General features: G+C 42.2%; 1 protein-coding gene across 2 annotated transcripts in view; it reads left to right on the plus strand.

Annotated features, from left to right (window-relative positions):
* Window positions 1-720: 720 nt before the first annotated feature.
* Window positions 721-26,504, plus strand: part of ELMO1 (engulfment and cell motility 1) — a 242,510-nt gene continuing 216,726 nt past the window's right edge. For both annotated transcript variants that reach the window (XM_075271179.1, XM_075271180.1), the window contains exon 1: window positions 721-771. The gene's annotated coding sequence lies outside the window, so the exon portion shown is untranslated. The remainder of the gene's footprint in view (window positions 772-26,504) is intronic.

Below are 26,504 nucleotides of genomic sequence, written 5' to 3' on the forward strand. Positions count from 1 at the left end.
ATCCTTATGTCAGTATATTACTGTAGCTATCAGCCCATTCATGATAACTGACTATGATGCAGTGACTCCTGTACACATGGACAGGTGTGAAAGGCCCCCAGCATACAATGGCATACAGGGCCCTGTTCACATGGACTTACCGCAGCAGTTTTCACAATATGGTTGCTGCAATTTCCAAATTTGTGGCAAGCACTACAGCAACCACTACCAAAGAACTTGTGTAGAAACAACCTAAGGATCAATGTATTGCTACATAACAGTCAAGTCAGCCAAAGCTTGTGAACTGCATGCTCAGAACATGTTACTGTGGCCATCTTGACTATCAGCAGCAGCTTTCTCAGATATAAGTTGATATAGGAAGACGTCTGGGGACTTTATTCTGTGAAAAAACATCTGAACTTCTCTTCAGAAAACTTTAGTGTAACAGGGAACAGAGTTTGCAGCGCAGTCTGATGTAATAGGGAAATATAAGAGCTTGCAACACAGAGCGGCAGCAGCAGCAGCAGCACAGGATGTGGGGGGAAGAGATATGTGACATGGGCGGACGTCCCATCACCGTGTGTCGCAGAGGGTATCACACACACAATCTGTGACAGACAGGAGAGCAGTGACCTCCTCACAGCATTAGGCGGGCACCAGCAGGATACTATCTGCAGACTCCGCCCTTCCTCTCTAGCCCCTCACACTCAGTCACAGCACCGAGTCTGCAGCTGCTCAGGCGAGGAGGAGGCAGAGACTAGTGCCCGGGAAGGAGCGCTGCCCTGCGCTGAGGTAGGACACTGCACGTTATCTGGATGCGGAGCCTGCGCTATAGAATGCTGTGGTGGAGAATACAATAACACGCTGCTAGACCTGAGGGGAAGGTTATCGTACTATGACAGTTGTTACACATAGTGCGGTGTGTACGCGGCACCGCTGCGATCTGTGTGATACACTGAGACAACTCCAGGACAAGGACACCGGCTGTGTGTGATGCCTGCACTATGCTGCTGCTGTGGCATGGGGGGCATGGAGGGCACACTGCCTACACTGGCTGCAAACACACTCATGGCAAATCAACTTTGCTGCTCTGTGCGGTCTCCAGGGGGGCAGAAGTTCCTGATCTCCTCACAGCAGCCCAGCGAGGGCACAGCTGTCCTCCAGTGCCAGGCCAGCCCCTACAGCATGCCGGGGCTCTGGTGTCTCCACACTGTAACCTTGTCTGTTCTCCGGCCAGGGCATGCTGGGAGCTGTAGTTCCTCTGCTGCTGCAGTACCACACCATGCACACCATTCTCTTTCTGTTAGGATAATGTGAGACTTTTAGTTGTGCCACAGGTGGAGCATCACTTGTTGGTCTATGGCCATGCTGGGAGATGTGGTTCCTCTGCTGCTGCAGTACCACACCATGCAGACCAGTCTCTTGCTGTTAGGATATGGTGAGACTTGTAGTTGTGTCACAGGTGGACCATTGCTTGTTGGTCTATGGCCATGCTGGGAGATGTGGTTTGCCACAGGTGGAGAGTTGGAGGTTGCAGACCACTCTTATGCTATCACACTATGCTTGCAGTTGTACTGTCGGACCAGCACTAGAGCACAGTTTACATTTTGCAGTTGCCTGCCAGTGTATACTTAGATGTGTCATTTCTCTACAGCTGCAAACCTGCTGGTTACAGACCAGTGTTGTGCTGGGTGATGTAGTTGTATCCCAGCATTACAGCCACATTTGTGACTTTTGGGGTCCTTTAGTTTTCTGGTGAGGTTTTTTGTTGCTGTAATGTAAGAATCCATCTGTATCTATTCATGGCCCCAATGATGGAACCTATTATGGTGTATAATCTGTAAAATGAACTGTAAATTTACCTGAATGCTGCAGTGCATGATAGGGGTTGTAGTTTCTATTATAGCTGGAGACCCTCCATGGTACAGTGCAGGTGCAAGGAAATCTTCCCGTCCATCACTTAGTGCAGTGATGGCGAACCTTATGAGCTCAGTGTGTCAAAATTCATGAAAACAAAACCCAGGTTAACTGGGGCGCCGAGTCACGTCTAGAAATATCCTAGTATAAGTTATATTTTAAATATGTATTTGTAGTTTATATATTTCTGGCCCATCACATGGTGTATGAACTTTTTTTTTTTGTCCTCCCCCCCTTTTTTTTAATTCTTTAATATTTAAGCTAACCCAGAGTATATGACTCTCTTTATTTTTTTCCCTACACAGAGTAGCGGCCGATAATTTTTACTCACCTCTCCATACTCCAGTCTTGGCTGCCCTCCACTGCCGCCTCCAGGGTGCCGATGCTGAAGAACGCAGGGACGTTGTTCTTTAATGTCATGATGTAAGTGTAGCACCTCCTAGAGGAGGCAGCGGAGGGCGACCAGGACAGGAGCGTGGACAGGTGAGTAAAAATATCAGCAGATGCTTATTGCAATAACACAAAAAGTAGCTGCTGATGTGTGTCACGCAAAATGTCTTGGAATGTCACCTTTGACTTGCGTCTCATAGGTTCGCCATCACTGACTTAGCGGATCATGTCTCCCAAATATTGAGCTTGACTCTTAGGCTAGGTTCACATGACTGGGCGGTACCGGCCGCCTGACATCCTCTTTTTTAATGGACATCACATGGCAGCATTAATTTTATGGTAAGTGGATGCGGGCTATTCGCATGACAACTATTTTGACGGTCCATTGAAAGGATCATCAAAATATAGGTCTTGTCCTATTTTTGGCTGATTTCAAAGATCCATCTATGCACTGAATTGTATTGGAGGGATCCATGAAACGGATGCCCCTTGGGTGCAAAATGGCCTTGAAAGATGGATGTTTTTTTCAGCCATTTGGTGCCTCTTTCATGTGAATGTAGCCTAAGGCTAGGGCTACATAGTGATTAAAAAGTTGCACAATGTGATTTTCCTGTTATATGGATGGGTCATATTGATTGCTTATTTTGGTTTTTTACATTTGTTTTCTATATTAAAGATTATAAATAAATCTGTACAAATACACATAAATAATAAGATGGATAGTAAGCAAGATTTCAGTAAAGATTGTAAAGACAGCAGTTGTAGTTGCACGCAACTCTGGATGCAACACAATTGCTGTCTAGGTGAGCGGTGTCACATGCAACATTGACAATTGATATAAAGTTGGACAAGTTTGTAGTTTTTTGGGGCTCTCAGCATGTCGCATGCAGAAACAAACACTCATTTAAAGGTGTAAGCTATCTTGGCATGCTTCTGCTTACATACGTTGCCATCCTGGTATACATCGTGTACTGGTACATCCCAGAGGGTATAGGAGAGTGTTGCAGTGTGTGGGTGAAACTCTTCAGCATTGTTGTTTTTCCTTAGGCTAAGGCAGAGAGTTTGCCTCTCACTTTTGACAGCGTGGGTGGAAGCAGGTGAAGAATTCCTTTAAGTTAAGCTCTAACTATCAACCACATTTTTAATGCCCAGTCTATTGGTACTTTTTTTTTCAATGCTTTCACATTTTAGTTTTTCCATTTTTACTAGGTAGTAATTGTATTTAACTGATACCTGCTACTACATGAGCACCTTTGTCTCCGCTCTGGGGTCATTGCATTGATATTGTTAACTATTCTCCTTCACAGCTGGACACAACATCTGGCTAATGTAGTTAAATACAGTGGTGGCAAAAATGTCACCTGTCACATCAGTCCCAGTTGTTCTGCTTCTCTTATGGTATATTCACATGGCAAAATCTGCCACTGATTCTACCTCCCATTGTTCTATCTTGTGGCAGAGTCCATGGCTGATTCGGCTGCAGGGTTTGAGACATCCGATGATAAGGCCTAATCAGAAGTGGAGAGCCATTTCAAAATGCTGAAGCTCAGTGGGGAGCCAGAGGGCGGGAAAATGAAGAGGCATGGTGGATGTTTGCCTCAAATTCCTCTTCATTTCAGATGTGTGAAGTAGCCCTTAGATAATCACAGAGCTGTCATAGAGCCCTGTAGTGAACTACGCCTTAGTCACATGTGCGCAGTTTTTGAATTTTTTTCGTCTTTCTGAGAATCAGTGACTGCTTGCAAACCTCTGTTCGTTTTTGACCGTAGCAAAAGACTGGAGACATGCTCTATTTTATTTCATTCTGCAAACCATAATACTTTATTAAAGTCTATAGATGTTTTATAGTATAGGAGAGTAATGTAACACCCACAGAGAACATATCACCCACAAATTGGCAAGGTGCAGTGTTGTCCATGATTTTCATGGACCTCATGTGCTGAGCTGTTTTAACACATTGGTGTGCCCAGTGCAAAGGTTTCATGAGTGGAGCCCTCTTCATCACCACCACTCAGAAATACCTGGCCCGCACAAATTATAATGTCCTCTCAGTGGCCCTCGCACTGTATGATGCCTTCCTAGTGGCCCCATAAAATATAATGCCCCTCAGTGGCCAATCACACAGTCATATGCCTGTGCATGCACCACACTTTAACCTGTAAGATGCCCCCCCACTCCAGGTTGCCCCCATTGTTTCATGTAGTCTTCCAACCTGCGTCCCTCAATTTTGAGTCCCTCCTTCAGTGCCCCCACTATATATATATATATATATATATATATATATATATATATATATTCTCAAACAAAGGAAAAAACTTAATACTATACTTTCCCTGTTCTTTTCTATGGTTCTGGAGTCTTCAGGAAACAACAGGCATGATGTAAGTGACGTCACTACACGCGCCTCCTGCTCCCAGGACACCGGCAGCCGAATGGTGAAGCAGGGAGTGGACTCCCCCTGCTTCTTCACTGTCTTCAACTCATCGCCACTGGCCAGGATAGTGGAGAGCAAATGCACGACTGTCCCACTATCCTAAGGGGCCTCCACAAAAATAGGACCCGATGCAAGTCCAAACCTGTGATTAAGGCCCAAGCTTGTTTTAGTAAAGCTATAGTTGAGACCCAGTGGTGTGACTGTAATATTTAATCTGAGATGTCTCATGACCAAGTGGAAATAATGTTTGTTTTATCTGAGGTGGTCATATTACTGTTCTGTGTAGACTCCAAAAATAGGATTGGATTCTGTTAACAGAATGCAGAAAATGATTTATAAAAATAAATGTAATTTAATCTTCTACACAATGTATAGCCCTTGCGTAACTGTGTCAATAAAAAAAAATTAATTTCACTTTTAAAGCAGACCTATCGCTACCTCTACCACTAACTCTAGTTCTTAGCATCTGTTAATAGGCGCCACTCCACTGATAACTGCACAGCTGCAATTTTTTTTCTCTAGCTCCCACCATTCCCGAGCAATATGTGCTGACAGTTTTGGTGCCTGTTAGGCTCTCTACTGTCAGGTGGGCAGTGTCAGTCTGGAGCAGGCATAGGGTGTGTTTCAGAGCTCCAGTCAGATGCAGCCAGTGTCAGAGCTCAGGCTCTCATACCTTACCTGCTCCTACCTGACACTGACCCCCTGACAGCACAGAGTCTAAATAGCATATGAGGATCCAAAACTAACAGCACTTTTTGGGAATGGTGGGGGCTAGAGATAAAATTCCAACTGTGGCAGAGTCAGCATTTCTAAAAGTTGTACAAAGAGCTGAACCTGCTGGATGTGGTGAAAGGTCCTCTTTAGGCTTATTCCCTTCAATCTCATGAATGCAGCTTTTTTATTACAGATTCAATTTGTTCAAATCCTTCAGGCTACATGCACAATGCCCAATATGAATACATTTCATTGACTATGCTGCTACTCTACATCACAGCAGGTTAGCTCCTGGAAGTCCTGTGTGAATCCAGCCTAAGTTTGGGACCACACACGCGGTAATCGCAGAGGCTTAGCTGCTGGTGGAGTCACCGGTGACAAACCCGCTGTGATAGAACTACCAGTGTAGTGGATGGGATGTAAACAAATGCTATAGACTCAATGCTGAAAACACTTTGAACCTGCAGCATATCCATTTCTTGCTTTAGGTTCAGCGTGGTTTTCAGCCTTTTCACTGCAAAAACTGAAAACTGGCCGTGAATGGATAAAACCAGTGACAAAAACCAGCCAATTTAAGCTGCATGATGATGCCCACACTATGTGTGGCCTCAGTCTAAGGCTGGTTGTAGACTACCGTAGCTGTGTTCAGTGTGCTATCTGTGTATTTCATGGCTAGCACACTGACCCATTCATTTCAGTGGGCCTGAACACAGAAGTTTTGTGGTCACGTGTGTGGGTTGTCGGGCCGCAAAATATAGAATAGGCCCTATTACTGTACTATTTTGCAGCCCTTGCTTTCATGGCTCCTATTCAATTAATGAAAGGAGCCGTGGAAATACAACCTGTACACATGCTACATACGGGGACATTCCCGTGTCGCCTGTGCTTTTAATTCATGGCCGTCCGGTTGCGTCATGGTCGTCTGCTGTCGGCCTGAAGTAATATTTCTGCTGCATACATGTTTAGGGTGAAAAAAATGAAAAAGACTTTTAATTTTGTGACTTCAATACAAATACAAAAGATGATACGCCATGCATACAGAGGCTGTAGTACACAAGTGGAGCAGTAGATCAATAGTAGAGAACGTTTCGGTCAGACGACCTTTATCAAGCTAGCGCTAAACGTGTACATAGAAAGGATAACAAGGTGTGCTACCATCTACGTCCTAATATAAAGGTGTTTTTCAAATTTAGGAAAAGATAGTCACAAGAAAGCAAAATAATTCCTGTAGTGATAAATCCCCTGCCTCTTCAGTATCTGTCTTCTACTCACTTGCAGCAATGACATACCTGTATAGCCGTGCGATTGCTGCAGCCAATCACTGACCTCAGCAGCGGAGTCCATGAGACAATGGTTGTTCGCTGCAGTCACATGGATATATGAGTACTTCTTCGCTGCAGCTAAGTAAACGTAGAGCATGGGGGGGGGGGGGTGACAGTATTGAAGTGTGCGGGGGAGGGTGAATGTATCAGTTGAGTAATTGTTCTTTTGTTATTTCACTTCCTACCAATCACCACCTTTTTCCTATACTCTGTAAACCTCTTTAATATGGCCCCATAGTCACACAGTTTCCCATGTTCTGCTGCCTTGTGTTTTAATCTGCATGTTGGATATATTGTCAGCATTCATTGACGCTACGAGCACTCCTGGGATATGGTGCATTCTGGTGAATACAGAAGAAGCAGTTTCCCGAGAGATAAATGATCCCTGCTCTAAATACCCACATTTGTGTCACCTGCTGGGTGAAGGCATCGGTGGTTGTTGACAACTCGGTGACGGCTGCACATTTCTGGCTTGACTTCGGTCAGAACTCAGAATACTTCCTTGAGCGTTTTTTTGTCGTAATCGACAGCATCCATTTGTTCCATGGACATTACATGATACTGATATTTGCAGCAGATGCTCTTTCACTACAGTGTTGCTAGCCCTGTAGTCGGATGTTCACACCCTACACTTTGTCACCACTGCCTTGCCTTCTGCTGCTGACTATTAAGGTTTCCGCTTGAGCACTGTATAGCTGGATGTTTAGCCAGCTACACATGTGGTTTCAGTATTTAGGTTGTCAGTGATGAGCTCCCACATAAGACACAGCAAAAAGGCAAATCAGCAGATCTGTACTTCAGCTGACAAGTTTTCATGAAGAGAGTGTAGGGCGGTTGTATAAGGTTACTATAGTTAAGGCCAGGGGCAGGTGCTCTATAAGGTGAAGCTATGGAAAAGACAGATGAAATAGAAAACTTTTCTTTTATAGGAAGGGGATATACTAAACAAGAAGACGTGATCATCTTTCACTTAGAACCTTGGAGAAAACAAAGTCCCTTATTCAAATATGACTAAATATAGGATTGAAAAAACATGCAGGGCACTATATTTGTTTCATCTATTATTACTACTAAGCACTGTATTGTCTATAAGAATGTTGTATGGCAGGTGAAGTATGTCAGTTTTTATTGTCACTGATTCCATGTAAAAGTGGAAACACTGATATATACGTTATAGGCCTATCATGATCAATAAGCCTCGTATGGGGGATCTCTTCCACTTGCACCCTAATATGATCATATACAAGCATCTCATGGCTGGGTTGACTAGCTATGGCTTTAACGTCTATAGAAAATTTTTGAAAAGATTACATTTTACAGGGCAAAGTACTGCAGAATTTCTATCAGGGAAGTTTTGCAGCATGTTCCTCTGCAAGCTGCCATGGCAAAAAAACCCCTGAAATTAGGTGATTTTTGCTGCAGCTCGCATACAATTTTCTCTGCGGGTCTCCCTCAGCTTTTAGCCTTTGTGTTGAAGTTTTGATAGCCATAGATGAAACCTGCAGCATTAATTGTCATGCTGCAGACGTAACACGCCAAGTGACTAAAGTGCGGCTTGTTCTTATGGCCTTTCTCCAAAAGACTTTGCTGTGGGTCTTGGAAAACATGTTACAAATGTCAAAATGAAAAAAATTCGAAAAATCATTTAGGTACAACACAAAGTTGAAAGAATAGAAGATTCAGGCTGAGGCCCCATGTTGCGGAAATGCAGCTTTTTTTTGTTGTTGCAGATTTTGCGATTTTTGAGCTAACGCCAACGATGGCTACTAAGGGAATGGGAAATATAAAGGAATCTCTTATACTTCTCCCTTCTGCTCAATCCACTCCTAGCTTTGGCTCAAAAAATGCAACAAAATCTGCAACAAAAAAGCAGCTTTTCTGCAACATGGGCCCTAAGGGCTAGTTCACACAGGGCAAGAGGAGCGGATTTTGGCGCGGAATCCACCTCAAAATCCGCCCCCTCACAATAGAGATCTATGTAGACCGCTAGCTTTCTTTTTTCCACTACCGGTTTGTTCTCGCTAGCGGAAAAAAGAAGCGAGCTGCCCTTTCTTCAGGCGGATTCCGTGGCTGATTCAGCCGCGACGTCCGCCTTGCGACAGCACCATCCATTCATTTAGGCCTAATCCGGAGCAGAAAGCCACAACGGGATGCCGTGCACTTCACTGGCATCCCACCGCGGCACCCGTGACGGAATGTGCACACGCGGAATCCCCGTGTGAACTAGCTCTTAGCCTCAAAATTGTTTTACTACGAGGAATACAGGTATTTACTAAAACAGACATGTCAGAAATGGTGACTGGTTCTGAGTATGTTCTTACTGTTCCAAAATAACTGAATTATTTGGGGGTTGAGTCAAACTTCATTATATAATAACCGCCCATGGTCTTGGTAAGTGTCTATTACTGCCTGATAAGGTATTGTATAACAGACTTAAGCAAGGCTAAAAGCATTGGTTTTGTGTGGACCATATATTATGTAGTACATATACACTGTCAGAATGTAATAATGTAAAATGTATGCAATACACCACAGTGACATTTTATTCATTTGGTTGTTATAGGAACCATGTTAGATGACAACTGAAGTGATTTCATATGCATTGTTTAACCCATCATACTGTATACATTTCTGCAGTTAATGGTATATCATTTATATAAGTGATATTGGAAATCTGTACTTTGTATAAATAGCTGAGCATTTCATTAGAAAAAAGTTTGACCTTTCTGAGGTGGGCCATCACTATCTAAATTAGGGCCAAACCGTGGCCTTTACACCACTGGGGCCCCAGCCTTATTCAGGAAAAAAGCCAGTGGTTGTAATAAAAAAGATAGAAGATAGAACAGTCATGGCCTTTGGATGAAATCAGACCAAATCAGAGCAGGAAGAAATAGAAGCTTCTTATGAGAACCTTCAACAACCTTGAAAATGAAGAAAGTTCTGGAATTTGTGGTTGCTTTGACGTATCAGTAATCTATTGGGGCCTTAAATTAATAGAACATAATATATTTATTATTATACCTGACTTAAAGGGGCTCTATCATTGGGAAAAATAGTTTTTAGCTAAGCACATCCTTGCATAACCTTTAGAAAGGCTATTCCACATGTACCTTTTGTATGTAAATTGCCTCAGTAGTTTTTGAATAAGTTTGTTTTTCTTCATATGCTAATTAACCTTCTCTTCTGCACTCAGGAAGTGTCTGCTATTCTCTATGTGTGTGAGAGCAGAGAAATGAGTCATCATCATCATCAGCCTCTCTGCTCGCACACACATAGAGAATAGCAGAGGGTGCACACAGACACTTTGTGAGGTCAAGGAGGAGACTAAATAGCATATGAATAAAAAGGGACTTATTCAAAAACTACTGAGGTGACTTACATACAAAAGGTATGTGCTTAGCTAAAAATGACACTTCCCAATGATAGAGTCCCTTTAAATATAAATATGACATCTATATACTCTGAGTCTGCAAATTATTTCCAACTCCTCTCTGAACCAGGGCTGTGGTGACTTAGTTTGAGTCTGAAAAAAGTTAAAGTCCCCGACTTCAAAATGATTATTGATTATTTTTAATTAGTGATTATTTTTAATTCTATTATACAATTATTTATATTGTATAATTAATTACATACATGGTTTTTTACATATGTATTTTCCTAGGGATATAACTACTGGCTTCTTAATGAACTAGAGGATCCTTATTATCATTTATGAAGGAATTGAAATTGGAGTAGGATTTTTACAGTGTCCTCCGGACTCCACAGCCCTTCCTGAACCTGGTTCTGACTCTAAAGGTAGGTTCACACATAGAAAGTTGCTGCAATTTGGGAGTGGATTCCACCCCTAAATCCATAGCAGATTCTGCTCTGAATTTGCCTCCCATTGTTTTGATTGGGAGGCATAGATTGCAGCAGGACGCTGAGTCAGTCGGAGATTCCGCGCCAAGAGTCCCATGCTGGTGAATGAGTAGGAACGGTATTTTTCCACTAGTTGAAAAAAAAAATCTGCTACTGCCTTCCAATGAAATGAATGGGGGGTACTAAATTTCTGTGTACCCTAACTCTACAACTATGACTTCACAGCCCTGGACTTGTCCTTAAAGGGGTATTCCCACCTCACATACTCATCAGTCTTTACTGCTGTAAAATCTTTTTTTTCTTCCTGGTTTCTTGCATCATTTGGTGGGCGGGGTTTCACATGCAACCTGCCGTTTAGCCCCACCCCCAAATTCACATGTAGCTCCGCCCACCCATATTGGACTATGAAGTACAGGCAGCAGCAACTCCATTCTGTGTTACATACAGAGACTGCCTGTATCTGCCATAATGAACACAATTGAATTAGCTAGCCTGATAACTGGGAGAACAGAAGAAATGAAAGCAGCTCCTCTCCTCTATCTGCTAACAGGAACCTAGGTCACATGGTGTAGACACAGGAATAGCTAGAAACACAGGCTCGCTCCCTGCACTTAGCCCCTCCTCCCTCCCCCCTGAGAGCAGCAGATACATGGCTTGACTTTTGAGCAGATAAGTCAGGGCTGTGGCCACAAAGAATTGAATAAAGTAAGATAGTGGACAAACAAAGCAGTTTTGCTGAAGCAGTGTATTTAGGAAAAGTCTTAAATCCACATAAGCAGTATAGATAGGATCCTTGTGATGGGACAACCCATTTAAGGCTAAGGCTCCACATTGCAGAAACATTGTGGAAGAATGTGCTTTGTTTTAGAGTAATAGCAAAGTATTTAAATACTTAAATGCAGCATTTTCCTTATAGACTTCTATAGGAGGGGACAATTTTTTATTTATTTATTGTTGCTGAGATTTTCTACATGTGTCCTTAGATCTGGTTCTTGGTATCCCTGTCAGACAACAGTCTTGGGGGAGTTACAGTTTCTGCATTATTGACCTAGGGTGCTGGGTTCTGTGGTGCTCAGTCTGCCATTCTTAGCAGCTGTCCCAGTTAGAGTGCATTCATGTCAGCATTGTTTAATTCATTCTTCTGGTGTGTTACAGACCCAGAGGAAAGGATTACACAATAGAGATGATCCTGGGGCACACCATTGACTATGATGGACTTCACCAGGTATTCCTTATCTTTGCACTGTGATAGGCAGACAAAAAAAAACTGGGCTTAGGACAGACGGATACTGACTTAAAGAGGACCATTCATCAGTCTGTCCCGGAACCGTAGCGCTTTACAGTCAGAAGGGCGTTTCTGACAGTCAGTCAGGTACGTCCTTCTCCACAGCAGCGTCTATTGTGCTGTACAGTGTGAGCGGGGAGGAACGTCACCCTCCCTCTGCTCACAGTGCTCGTCCATAGACGAGTATTATCAGGAGTGATCAGAGCCCAGAAGCGTCTGATATTCTGCAGACTGTTGAAACATGAACCAGTAAAGCCAGGTTCTGGTGTATGCCTCAGTTGTGCCATGCAGGAAAGATGTGAGATTTTCCATGCACATTATCTCGTTGACCTTCGAAATCCAGAGGGAGAGAGGAGGGGGTTCCACTCGCTTCCAAAAAAGCAGGGTACTAGCCTGGGCAGCGAGGACCAGGAATATGAGCAGGGAACGTTTAAAGACTTTTACGGAAGACTCACAATGATTGAGGAGGAACAGGGCAGGGCCCAAGTGGTGACAGGTTTCAGTAAGCTGGAGGTTTATCCGCTTGACCCCCTTCCCAGAAGGATGACAGGGCAGGACAGGACCAAAAAACGTGGAGCCTGGTGCCATCTTCCTTGCCATAATGCCATCATAACGGGGGGACCTGAGGAAAAATAGCTTGTACTCTTGTGGGAACCCTATACCATCGGGACAGGATCTTGTAGCTGGCCTCCTGGTAGCGGGAGCTTATAGAAGCAGTATGAGAAAGGCAAAAAATACACCAATGCTGGTCCTGAGAGAGGGAGAGGGATAGACCGTTTGTACTTTTCTAAGATAATAACAGGTTACCGTCCACTTGGACAATCAGAGCAAAGTCACCTATGACTTTCCAGAGGTCATATGTTTCGAACAGGTGGATAGATTTTAAAACACCAAATTGTTCATGGGCACAGCAGCAATGAAATGAGGGATGGGATTTAGCTCTTGGCACTTTGCGACAGGTCCTCTTTAAATGTGAACATAACCTTACTCCAGCCTTCCACAGACTGTTCTTCTGAATGTTTACATCCTATAACTAGTTGCTTCTTCACTGTTCTGGAAATAAACTATTATATTACATCTGCAAACAGCCATTTTATGGAATTAATTTTCTTATTTTAAAATCCTGAAACATTGGCATGGCTACATTCCTTACTGTAGTGTTGAGGACGTTGGAGACCATTTTAATGCTTGTATATGTGATGCACAATGAAAACATAAACTTTGCATCCATCCATACATTATGTGCTGCTTTTTATACACTGTATATCAGATTGTTATGTAAACCAGAGCACAGTATAGTGCCTAAGCATGCAGTGGAAAAGACGATTTGAGTGAAAACAGGGAAACTCTCAGAATGTATGTATTCTTGAAAGGCCAGTGCTATGTTAAACAATTTATATAAACTTTGGATAAGCAAACAACATCTGATGAAAATTTCTGAATGTAGTGCAGGTGCTGCAGTGACTTGTATAGTCAGCTAAAGCGCCCCAAACGAAATGCTCTTCTACATGTGAGAATGGGTTCAGGTTTGTGAGAATGACCTGATGATTGTGTTTGGGCCGAACACATCTGTAGTGGAACTGCTATTTCTATACTCGGGGGGTCTCTTTAGACCCCAGAGTATAATTAACAGAGGCCTAGGGTAGGTTACTCACCTCTCCCCTGATCTTATCCAAATATTGCAGAAAAAGCTGGGGAAAAGGTGCTTTTTCAAAAATTGAGATGTGGAATTGTGAGTGTTATCCCTATTGATTTAATGGTGAAAAGGAAGAGATAAAGTAAAAACTCAAAAATGCTATGGGGGAAAAAAACACAATGTGTTTTCATAAAGTTTTCTTCCTCAACTTTTTATTTGCGGTGTTAGTCTTTTTAATTGCACTGTTAGTCTTACAGTGATCAAATAGTTAAAAAAGGACAGCCATTGAATAGCTGCTTATACTCTTAACACACTCCTCTCAGTAATGTAGTCAGTATGGAAGCTATAAAGACCACGTGTTCTACAACTTTGTCAGGAATGAGCTGAATGCACTATGGAAATGTGACTTTGCATATACAATACTTGTCGTCTTTCTCCAAGGACAGAGTAAAGGATTACTTATAAGACAGTGTAAAACCACCTTGTGATGGTCATGTTTTTAACAGCCATCTCTCTGCCATTTTTAAAACAATGACAGCAAATGTGAGTATTCTTGTGTCATTTTTTTTTGATGGTCAGAAAATAACAGGCCATTAAAAAACGAACGTTCTACATTTGACACTCACCCATTAGAAATGAATGAGGGAGATTTCTGAAGACTGGCGATTTTACCATAGAATCCAGGTCTATTTAATGTGAGATTCTTACATTCCTGTACAGAGAATATCCATTGTTATTGCATTGTTATGTTTCATAGCTCACAGGAAGAGGATGCAAGGACAAATCTCCTGCGTGTCTTGCATAAATAAAGTTGTGCATTGTGTGTGTAGTTAGGCGCGCAGTATTTTTGCCCTTGAGGCTGTAGACCTGATGGTCTTTTATAAAGAATATGTCATGCCTTTGACATCCTTGAATTCATGGAGTCACGCTTTGGTGATCTATGGCTCCTGCGCCCCAGATTATGTCTTTTTGCGATGATTTACCTGTTATTGTTGCTAGTTGCTATCTATATAGCTATAATACTATTGGAAACATAACAAACTTCCAATGAGCATGGATTTATGGAAAAATGTCCTGCACATGTACCAGTGAAAATAGATTTTGCTGCACACACATGCTCACTAGTATATTTGGGTCGAAGGACCTTTTTTTACTAGCACCACATATAATTTTAGAGTGTGCGGTACCATTGACTTTTTTGCTGCACATGTACCAACTCACTTACAAATCCAGGGGTGTCCTAACAGGTTTAATACAATTCTGGTCCCTTGGGTAGATTCCTCTGCCACATCATCTGGAGTTATTGCTCCTTGACTGCACTTTTTTATATGACATATTCACTGTGTATACCTACTTTCCCTCTGGTTAGTCACAATCTGCCTGTTGGGAATCCTCCCTTTTATTAAATACATAAATAGCTGCATGGTTTTCTATACAGTTTATTGCATCACCACATATTTTGTTTATATCATTCCATAATTATGCGTCTGTGTCGTGCTGTACAGTGCTATTGCCTTTATTTTATCTTGTTGCTTGCTGAATAAACGCACTTTAAAAAAAAAAAAGTATAAGCTATGTTCACAAAAAAAAATTCAGCTGCCTTATTGTTGGCTTGTAAATCATGATGAAAAACACTAGAAGTTTATGGAGGTTATTTTTTGTAGTATTTTTGTGGGATTTCTCGTATTTATTACATTTGTAATGAGTATTTCTTCTATGGGAAAAAAATGCCATACACGGGGTATGCATCCAAACAAATGCTATGTCTGTAGTGTATTTCATAAACTTGGTTTTATGAGACTTGGTGATCTGTTAATATAGTAAGGAAGTAAGGTTCCTCTGCTACTTCCTTGTAGCCTGTCAGCAAATACCAGCTGTTTTACAATATCCTATGTCTGCTACATAATAGGCAGAACATGGGCTGCTGGAAGACTCTAAAGCCAGTCATACAAGATATATAGACTGAACTCTTTTTCCGCTGCCTGTGTCTGCCCAAGCTGTACAAACTTATTTCAATAGAGAGAGGAAGTGGCATCTTCCTTCTGAAGATAAGGATGTGGCTTGAGCAAGTCCAACATGCCCAAACCATGTTTGCCTTTACATCTGGAATCTACCAATATTACTCACATGTCAGTGGGCACACAGAGGCCCTGCGTAGGAATGAACTAAGCTGCATGTAGGATTGGGCGATTACGACCTAAATCAAAATGGCGATTAATTGGGTATTTTACCTCTGTTACTATTAATGATGATCTTAGGCCACACCCCCTTTAAAAAAACATGTCTCAGAGGCAGAGCATAATAAAGTGAAAGGTGATTTCATTCAGGAGGCCTGAAGAGGAGGAAGACCCACTCCAGAGCCCAGGGGAGGTGATCAAACATAACGTGTTACCCCCCCTTCCCTAGGCTCTGGAGCCTTGAAGATGCATCGAGTGACAACTTTCAGCACACGTCACTGTGCACTACAGGTTTTAGCATCCGCTTGTGAATAGGATTTGTTTCCTCTTACTTGCTATTCTGCTACTGCAGATTGCAATATGTCAGCTGAGCTCTAGTCGTGTGGCACTGACCTGGTAAATAATCTGAGATATCTACAGTGAGTGTGTATATATATATATATATATATATATATATATATATACACACACACATACTGTGTCTGCCTTATTTATGCTTAGCAAATGTGGGTATTTCTATTCTTTCGGACACCTATGAGTTATACACAACTGAAATTTATAGTGGAGATTAAGCTAGTTTTTGTTAAAAAATAAATAACATCCCATATCCACACACTTCATATTGTAGCAGGTTCTATTCAGAAAAAGTACTGTAATAGCAGCACTGATATGGGAGATCCACAAGATATACGTGTTAAATCCTATCCTCAATAAAAAAAATAAAAAAAAAATAAAAAGTATCAGTACCAATTAAATATTTGGATGCTTATCCTCCTGTGTTGAGGCTGAACCACTAATAAATATAGTGAAAAATATAGATTTAAGCTCACATAAGCAATGTTTCCATCCATGTTTATTAAATCTTTATCAAGACGTGTATGATACAAATGTAGCAGAAATAAATCTATAAGGGTGAATAATACCCCAGTCTGAATTTGTTACCTCTCTGGTAATAATCCGGGTACATCTCTGTGTCCGGAAGGAATTCTAGGACATTCAGGAACTGGCATAAATCTAAGGTGTAACTCCTAGCAGTTTTTTGTCTTAAATTATAGTAGATTCTTTAGAATGAGATGTTCCCACCCCGGCCTGCCTTAGTCTCTGCCTACTTTTTAAAAAAGTAGTAAGGCGACACAGAAAGAGGGGCAGGGCACATCTATGATGTCAAGAAGAGCTGTGCCATAACTATTCCAATCTTCACTAGAGATGAGCGAACACTAAAATGTTCGAGGTTCGAAATTCGATTCGAACAGCCGCTCACTGTTCGAGTGTTCGAATGGGTTTCGAACCCCATTATAGTCTATGGGGAACATAAACTCGTTAAGGGGGAAACCCAAATTCGTGTCTGGAGGGTCACCAAGTCCACTATGACACCCCAGGAAATGATACCAACACCCTGGAATGACACTGGGACAGCAGGGGAAGCATGTCTGGGGGCATAAAAGTCACTTTATTTCATGGAAATCCCTGTCAGTTTGCGATTTTCGCAAGCTAACTTTTCCCCATAGAAATGCATTGGCCAGTGCTGATTGGCCAGAGTACGGAACTCGACCAATCAGCGCTGGCTCTGCTGGAGGAGGCGGAGTCTAAGATCGCTCCACACCAGTCTCCATTCAGGTCCGACCTTAGACTCCGCCTCCTCCGGCAGAGCCAGCGCTGATTGGCCGAAGGCTGGCCAATGCATTCCTATGCGAATGCAGAGACTTAGCAGTGCTGAGTCAGTTTTGCTCAACTACACATCTGATGCACACTCGGCACTGCTACATCAGATGTAGCAATCTGATGTAGCAGAGCCGAGGGTGCACTAGAACCCCTGTGCAAACTCAGTTCACGCTAATAGAATGCATTGGCCAGCGCTGATTGGCCAATGCATTCTATTAGCCCGATGAAGTAGAGCTGAATGTGTGTGCTAAGCACACTCATTCAGCACTGCTTCATCACGCCAATACAATGCATTAGCCAGTGCTGATTGGCCAGAGTACGGAATTCGGCCAATCAGCGCTGGCCAATGCATTCTATTAGCCCGATGAAGTAGAGCTGAATGTGTGTGCTAAGCACACACATTCAGCACTGCTTCATCACGCCAATACAATGCATTAGCCAGTGCTGATTGGCCAGAGTACGGAATTCGGCCAATCAGCGCTGGCCAATGCATTCTATTAGCCCGATGAAGTAGAGCTGAATGTGTGTGCTAAGCACACACATTCAGCACTGCTTCATCACGCCAATACAATGCATTAGCCAGTGCTGATTGGCCAGAGTACGGAATTCGGCCAATCAGCGCTGGCCAATGCATTCTATTAGCCCGATGAAGTAGAGCTGAATGTGTGTGCTAAGCACACACATTCAGCACTGCTTCATCACGCCAATACAATGCATTAGCCAGTGCTGATTGGCCAGAGTACGGAATTCGGCCAATCAGCGCTGGCTCTGCTGGAGGAGGCGGAGTCTAAGATCGCTCCACACCAGTCTCCATTCAGGTCCGACCTTAGACTCCGCCTCCTCCAGCAGAGCCAGCGCTGATTGGCCGAATTCCGTACTCTGGCCAATCAGCACTGGCTAATGCATTGTATTGGCGTGATGAAGCAGTGCTGAATGTGTGTGCTTAGCACACACATTCAGCTCTACTTCATCGGGCTAATAGAATGCATTGGCCAGCGCTGATTGGCCAGAGTACGGAATTCGGCCAATCAGCGCTGGCCAATGCATCCCTATGGGAAAAAGTTTATCTCACAAAAATCGCAATTACACACCCGATAGAGCCCCAAAAAGTTATTTTTAATAACATTCCCCCCTAAATAAAGGTTATCCCTAGCTATCCCTGCCTGTACAGCTATCCCTGTCTCATAGTCACAAAGTTCACATTCTCATATGACCCGGATTTGAAATCCACTATTCGTCTAAAATGGAGGTCACCTGATTTCGGCAGCCAATGACTTTTTCCAATTTTTTTCAATGCCCCCGGTGTCGTAGTTCCTGTGCCACCTCCCCTGCGCTGTTATTGGTGCAAAAAAGGCGCCAGGGAAGGTGGGAGGGGAATCGAATTTTGGCGCACTTTACCACGCGGTGTTCGATTCGATTCGAACATAGCGAACACCCTGATATCCGATCGAACATGTGTTCGATAGAACACTGTTCGCTCATCTCTAATCTTCACCAGTTTTTGCCAGCGTAGAGGGATTAGCAACTCCCCCTATTATTTCCATAAGATAAATGGTGTCACGACTGCTCAGTATTCTATGTAAAGTGCAATATCTATAAGGTACCTCTTCTGCAGATGGTGACAAGGTAATGTGCCCTCGGTGCATATAAAAGCACACGCACCCTTGCCATTACTAAAGGGGTGTGTGTTAACCAGAATGTAAAGGGCAGAGACGAGAGATTCGCCAATACAGAATACAGTGTATAAAGCACCATGACCGTGATTCGGGATCCATGGTGCTGTAAAGAAATCACTATACCTGAGAGGTGTATGCTTCTGTATGAGGAATGCAGAAACTTTGATGGAAATCTTGTTTGAGTAGGGGGACAGACAAATCTGTGTGGCCACATGAGGAGCAGGATGTGACTTCTGGCAGGGTAGTGTCAACAAGTGCAAAAAAAAAAGTTTTAGTTAACAAAGCAGCATTTGGTGCTCTGGCTTTATTGCCTCTCACAGTATGGTTTCTTTCCAGTACTTACTCTGCTGTCTTGTGTAATAATAATTTGTGCTCACAATTTGTTTGAAATGGGGGAAATATTGCCAGTATTCTCTTGCCTGTGTTTTTTTGTAGCTCCCTTGTTAAAATTAACTTTTCATATAAAATTTGGTGTTTGATCTGCAGGCAGCATGTTAGAACATGAGAAGCTGAGCAGATGTAGATCTAGTTATGTAGAACAATTCTGTATACCTTGTTGTTCATTATGCTTTCCTTTAAATTTGTTTGCTTTGGGCATAGTATTACAGCGGATATTCTTATTGGTGATTGATATGCCTATAGAGATGCCTTCTAAGAGATGACTTCTAAGCTCAGTATAATAAATTCAAATAAAAAAAAAAAAGGTTTTTTTGTTAGACCCCCATGTACACGACCGAGTGTGCATCCAATCTGTGGCCAAGTTTGCATCTAGAGTGACATCCAACTGTCATCTTAGTGCATGCCGTCATGCTTTCATGTCTATAAAGGCTCCCATTCCCTTAATTTCCAAAGACAGGTGAGCAGGATAAGACCTGCCCTACCCTGGTCTGTGTCATCTATTTCCACTTCCTATAGCCTTACGAAGAATAATGTCTCTCTTCAGTTTGATCAGGATGGAATGAAGCCGGGCTCCTGCCAACAAGGGCCTTGTAGGAACTGTCAACTATTTCAGTGGCAAAGAATGGGGAGAAGATGGTTTTACCAAAGTCATTCAGCAACCACTGTTCACAGAATTCAGCAATAGCTTTACCTACTGACTTATCCGGGACATCCACAATTCTAAGATTGTTTCTGCAAAGTCTATTTTTTAGGTAACAGGTAAACATTAAGCAAGCATATCATGGCGGATTGATAAAATTTATTCTGATACTACCCACTATATGCGTAGTGGGGTTAGAATTACACAAAGCAATTCTCTTAGCATTTTGGGGTTGTGTGTTTTTTAGCTTTGACATATTTCTGCTGTTTTTCTCCATAGATGCCATACAAAAATTCTTCAAACTGTTGGTGCAGTTTATAAGTATTTTTAAATAGTAAATAAGAAGCTGAGTGAAGAAGGTTTACTCTATAAGCTACTTGTGTTCTCCTTTACAATGACTAGTAATAAAACCTATCAATGATAGGAAAATAAGCAGACAAATAAAATCTAATTTACAAGCCCTATGTTTCCTGAATGGGCTGAGTGTAGTAGCATTTCCTATAACCTGTAACTATGCATAGGCCTACCTACTTGCAGAGCAGTGCTTGTCTACGCAACGTGCAACAGGATTTCCTGACCACCGCTTGCCTTCTTTTTCTGCTGCTCATTTTTAAAGCTACACACATGTTCACAATGGAGTCACATTTGGCTCAGCTCAAATAGAAAATATAGGGTGCGGCTTGTGTTTTTAGCATCAGATTGTCACATTGCGCGCCAAACGACAGAAGGATAATTGCTACTGTGAGCAAAACACTGGCGAAATATAAAGAATTACGGGTTACATATTGAAGCCTAGATGAAAGAGACGGCAGACTACAGATAACAGGGCACAGCTGCATGTTATGCCTTTTCTAATTTACTATAAATAGGAGTGAATTCTTTTCCTTTTTGGTTTGTAGGACATATACAACTTTGTACAGTGGAGTATATTATATTATTACAACTCTGCTTGGGTTCTTTGGGATATTCTTCAGTGGGTCCAGATTCTGATGTAGGTTTTGTCATGAATCTGCAGTAAACTCTGCATGTGCTATATGCTGTTTTGTTACAGATTCGCCGCTGAGTTCATTATATACATTGGACAGGCTGATGTCTATGACACAGGGACTTCAACCCAGATGTGAATTGATCCACAGCAGTCTCATATCTGCTCATAACCAACACTGAAACTAACTGCATTGACTGCTCAGGATAGGTGGCACATAAAGAACAAATCCCAACAGCTTCAGAAACAGTGGAGGGCCCCCATTAAATGATGCAGGACCTCTTTAGTCAGGTTTATGTCGCATTCATGTAAATGTTATACAATATGTCACTGCACCAGACAGTTTGTCAAAAGAATCTGTCATTAGTTTTATACTTCCCTATCTGAGGGCAGTGTAAAGTAGTGACCTATACCCTGATTTCAGAGGCTTGACTACTCCTCCCCCCCCCTCCAGCCACTGTTTGATAACTATAGAGCTATTTCCCAATTTCTGTGCATATAAATACAGCTGTCAGTCTGGTGGACCTGGTTAGCCCCAGCTGATAAATACAGAGAACCCATCAGCATGTACATTGTGAGGACTTGTGACGCAGGCTAGGTTTACACTAGTGTTCGAACTACGTTCAGTATTTCCATCCCCAAATCTGCTTGAAAAATTCAGAGAGAAAAGTCCTGCAAGCATTATAGTCTATAGTCCACAGCTTTCTGTGGGTAACTGCTTTTTAAGCAAATTATGTTTCTGTTCTTCGGGACCCCAAGCGGACCCGATGAACAGAAAACTGAATGCTAGTCTGAACCTAGCGTCTTAGTACTTGGTAAATTGTAAAGTTAGTTGGATCAACCATGGACCGAATACGACAGGATTGAGTGTTGTCTGTGATTTGTACAAGCATGTATCCTGTAAAAGTGCACAAGTGAACAACATGTGTTATTATGCAACAGCCCTAGTGTGATATATAAAGATAAAAAAAGCAAGATCAAGAACAGGTGAGAGACTTACACATGACATATAATAATGAAACATATAGAAAACTTTAGCTTTAGGTGGAGTTTTCCTTTAATATTTGCAATGTAAATATAAAATGTTTTGTTTCCTTTCTGCTTCCTTTGTATCTATACATTGTAGAGATTTATGCAAGGAGATACTTTATGTTGGTGCTATTGTTGACGTTCTAGATGATCCAATTTCTAAACTCGCTGCATCTGGACGCCAGAGTTTATAAATACTTCATTAATGGAGACACAGACAATTTACGTTACATAATAAACGTTCCATTGGATTTATACACATGATATCCCCATTAGGAAAAAATGTGGCAATGTTGTAGTTTCGCTCTAGTATTGTGAAATGATGTCAAAATCTTGTGGTTTTACCGCACAAATAAGTCCCTACACTCTCTGTCCTTTTGCTTTTTAAATATAAAAGCAAGCACCACTCAACCAGCATGATGCTGATGATGCTTCAGGCCTTCTCATAGTGCAGATGTATAATAGGCTTAAAAGGGTTTTTAGCCCAAAATATTGAGTAGTCTGACAGTCAGCGCCCCCATTGATTAGTTCTCAGCAGCTGATACAGAGAAAATAGAAGAGGAAGACAGCTCTGTTCTCTGTATAGTGGTCAGATCGAGTACTGCAGATCAGAGTACTTAAATGTCACTGCATATCCATCCTGGAGATCAGATGCAGTCAATATCAAATTCTTAAATATTAGATTCAGTCTATCACCATTCACAATTCCCCACAGAACTCAGGGATTGGGGGGTGGGGTGGTGTTATACCATCTAGACCAGGGGTGGGCAATTAATTTTCCCATGGGGCCACATAAGAAATTGAAACTATGCTAGAGGGCCGCGCCACGGCAAATTTAACTCCACCCACTTCTATGTTGACTCTGCCCATTCCCAATCATCTTTCCATGTGCCCCCACAAAGTATAATCCTCCTACAGTCACCCGTACATTATATGCCCCCACATTATAATGTTCCCTTCCAACTGCCCCACAGTATTAAGCCCCTCTCCTGGTGCCCTAGTATAAACTGGTGGAAACTAGAGAGGACAAGAAACTGGAGCAGCTGGAGGGGGACATTAAACAGTGGGGGTAGTTGGAGGGGGGCAATAAATTGACAGCTGGAGCGGGACATGAAACTGGGGGCAACTAGAGGGGGACATTAAAATCTGGAAGCTGGAAGCAGACATTAAACCGTAGGGGTAGCTGGAGGGTGACATTAAACTTGGGGGCAACTAGAGACAGACAGGTCCCCCTCCACCTACCGCCACGGTTTAATGGCCCCTCCAGTTGTCCCCAGTTTAATGTCCCCCCAGTTTAAGTGCCCTCTTCATCTACCCCCAGTTTCATTTCCCCCCTCCATTTCTCCCTCAGTTTCATATCCCCCTTTATTTTCCCCGTTTCATGTCCCCCCCCCTTCATCTGCCATCTCTGCCCTAGTATAATATTCCCCTTCCATCTCTGCCCCTAGGTTACTTAGACACACACAGACAGACACATATAGACAGACACACACACACATACAGACAGATAGACAGACACACACACACACACACAGACATACATATACAGACAGACACATATAGACACACATACAGACACAGACAGACAGACACATATAGACACACACACACACACACACACACACACACACTCACTCACTCTCCACCCTGCATCTCACCTTACATTTCTCAGTACCTTATGACACACTCCACATGTCTCCATCTTCTGCCGGCACTAGGACACGCCTCCCTAGTCAAGCTGTGCGGGCCGGTCTGAATCATTCAGAGGGACGGATATGGCCCGGGGGCCGGGCTTTGCCCAGGTCTGATCTAGACCATGGCAATTTGTCTATTTTAGTATTTAGAAAGAGTGCTGCACTTCCTTCTAGTGACATCTCTGGAGAATTTACATTACTCCTACTCAAGTCTTTGGTCATTGGATTCTCGTGTGTAAATACAGTAGAGAATAAGGTATTCAATAGATCTACTTTTTCCTCATCTTCCTTCACCAGAATAATTTTCTTATATATGTAGTTGAAGTTATTTTTACTGTTCTTGGCAATTACCAGTATTCTTTCTGCATCCACCTTTGTCTCCTTTTTCGTCCTTTACATAATTTATTTTTCTCTTAACAATATTTTAATGCCACGTCACTACCTTCTTGTTTTAGTACTTTACATGCTCTCTTTTTATCAGCCATTGCACTACTTTCAGATTTAGTTAGCAACCTTGGTTTTCAATGCTTTATAGTTGTGTTTTACACATATGTGTTTTACACTGGCTCACGTTATGGTGAAAATTGGTGTTACTTATGTTTATTGTTTTTGTACCCCTTTTGGGTTTGGAGTTGAATTTGGAATTGGAAAAAATAACCGACTCCAGCTTTGCCTTCACAATAAAATGATTCATTATTTTAATTTATATTCTATAATTATCAATATTGTATAACTAATTACATGCCTAGTTTGTTGGATATTTACTTTCATAGGAATTCAAATGCTAGCTTTTTTTGTGAATTACAGAAACTTTACTGCTTTCTGACCCTGGCTGTCCACCATTTTGAAAGGAGTTGGGCTGTGGAAAAATAAAGCAATCTAAATTGGTGTTTTGGCCTACCAACTCAACAGTCCAGGATGAGGGCAACTTTCCAGTTTGAGCTCACCCTAACATTACAAACCACCTTTGACTTTGGCTTTAAAAGTTGCATCAAAGAAATTGAATTGAGTGAAAACATCCTAAGTTACATGCAATAAACATCCAGTGGAGTGCCACTATAGCACAAGAGATAAACATGTGAGGTTGCTCTACAAAAATCCCCCATGTTGTTTTAGCCTTGTGCTAGGTTAACACTAGTGTTGGCCTATCTGTTGTTCTCTTTTGTTGGAGGACCAGAACAACGAACAGGCAGACTTCTGTAACAGCAGTTATACACAAAGCCCAGAGGACCCAATGGGCTCAGTCATTTTGAAACTGAAACCGATCCGTGAAGGACATTTTTGTCCACTGATTTCAGCCGGACATTACAAGGTAGTCTCCAATGGAGACTCCGGTGCAGATGGGAACTTAGCCTTAATGGTAGTTTTGCTTCATTTATTAGGTGTAATTATTTCCAGTCTATTTATTTTAACATTGACATACTATAAGTAATGAAACCAAAGCACAATTTATTCAACTATTATGCCTGGTTGCAGGGTTAAATTTTGCTAGAAGTTCTAAGCCAAGAAATTGTTACAAGGAGACAGTAATTACTGTAATTAATGTGATAGGAAATGGGAACAGTAGACCACAGAGCTGCGGAGTTTACTTCATGAAATTGCAGACTGCACAATCCATACTGTATACGTACATGGAATATAGATGTGACATTTAAGTTGCGTCTCTTTGTTTCAGCTCCAAAACTAGGAAAACTCAGAAAATGTTTGGGATGTGTATATATAGACGTGCTGCCTCCAATGAAGCGATGCTATATGGATGTTTGTGGCTAAGGGCACACCTTGCCATTTTAAAAGTACCGTAAGATTTCTGTTTGTCAACTGAACTGCAACAGAAACTAAATTAAAACATTTCACCACTGTAAAACATATTATTCCCCTAACTCTGGGGGCCCACTGCTTGGACCCCCATTAATAAATAGGACATGGGTTCCCAGACCCCCCCCCCCCCCCTTTCTCCTCATCTGCTCAGCCATAGTGAGGAGGAGTTTGAAGAAAGTGGCAGTGGAGCATGCACATTGCTGCTCCAGTCACCTGATATTTATATCCAGGGTACTCAAGGCACAAGGGTACTCCAAAGCAACTGTGTTTTCCAAATTAAAAAGCAAACAAAAAGACATAAACATTAAAGGGGTTGTCCTGGGTATATTATAATATATATTTTTCTTGAAACAACTGAAAATCCTTCAATATAATTACCCAGAGTCAGATATAGATGAGTTTTGGGGCCCCTATATTAGATGGTTAGCAGATTTAGCTAACATTAGCCTGATGTGTAAGCCCAGCTTAAGAAAGTTCTACAGCATAATCAATTGCTTAAAGTGGTTATTGAGCACTATATTTGTTGCTATACAGCACCGCGCTGTACGTTGTATAGTGGCTATGCTTGGTATTATAGCTCAGCGCTATTCATTTGAATGGGACTGTGCTGCTGCATGGTTATGTGACTAATGGATGTGATGTCACTGACCTAAGAAGAGGAAGTGGAAATTAATATCATAGTCCTGGACAACCCTTTAATTTCTTTTTCCTTGTTGTTGTGAAGTTTACGTGTCTGATCTCAGGGATTTCTATTACTGAGAGACCCCCATTGATAATGAGGATGGAGATCCCCGAGTCCCCTGTGTAAGTGGACTGGTAGTGTGTATGTGTGACCATCCTTGTGATTATTTCCAGTCCCCAGTGTAAATGGTGCAGTAGTGTGCCTACA

This window comes from Leptodactylus fuscus, chromosome 4 (assembly GCF_031893055.1).
Source record: "Leptodactylus fuscus isolate aLepFus1 chromosome 4, aLepFus1.hap2, whole genome shotgun sequence".
NCBI classification, from domain to species: domain Eukaryota; kingdom Metazoa; phylum Chordata; class Amphibia; order Anura; family Leptodactylidae; genus Leptodactylus; species Leptodactylus fuscus.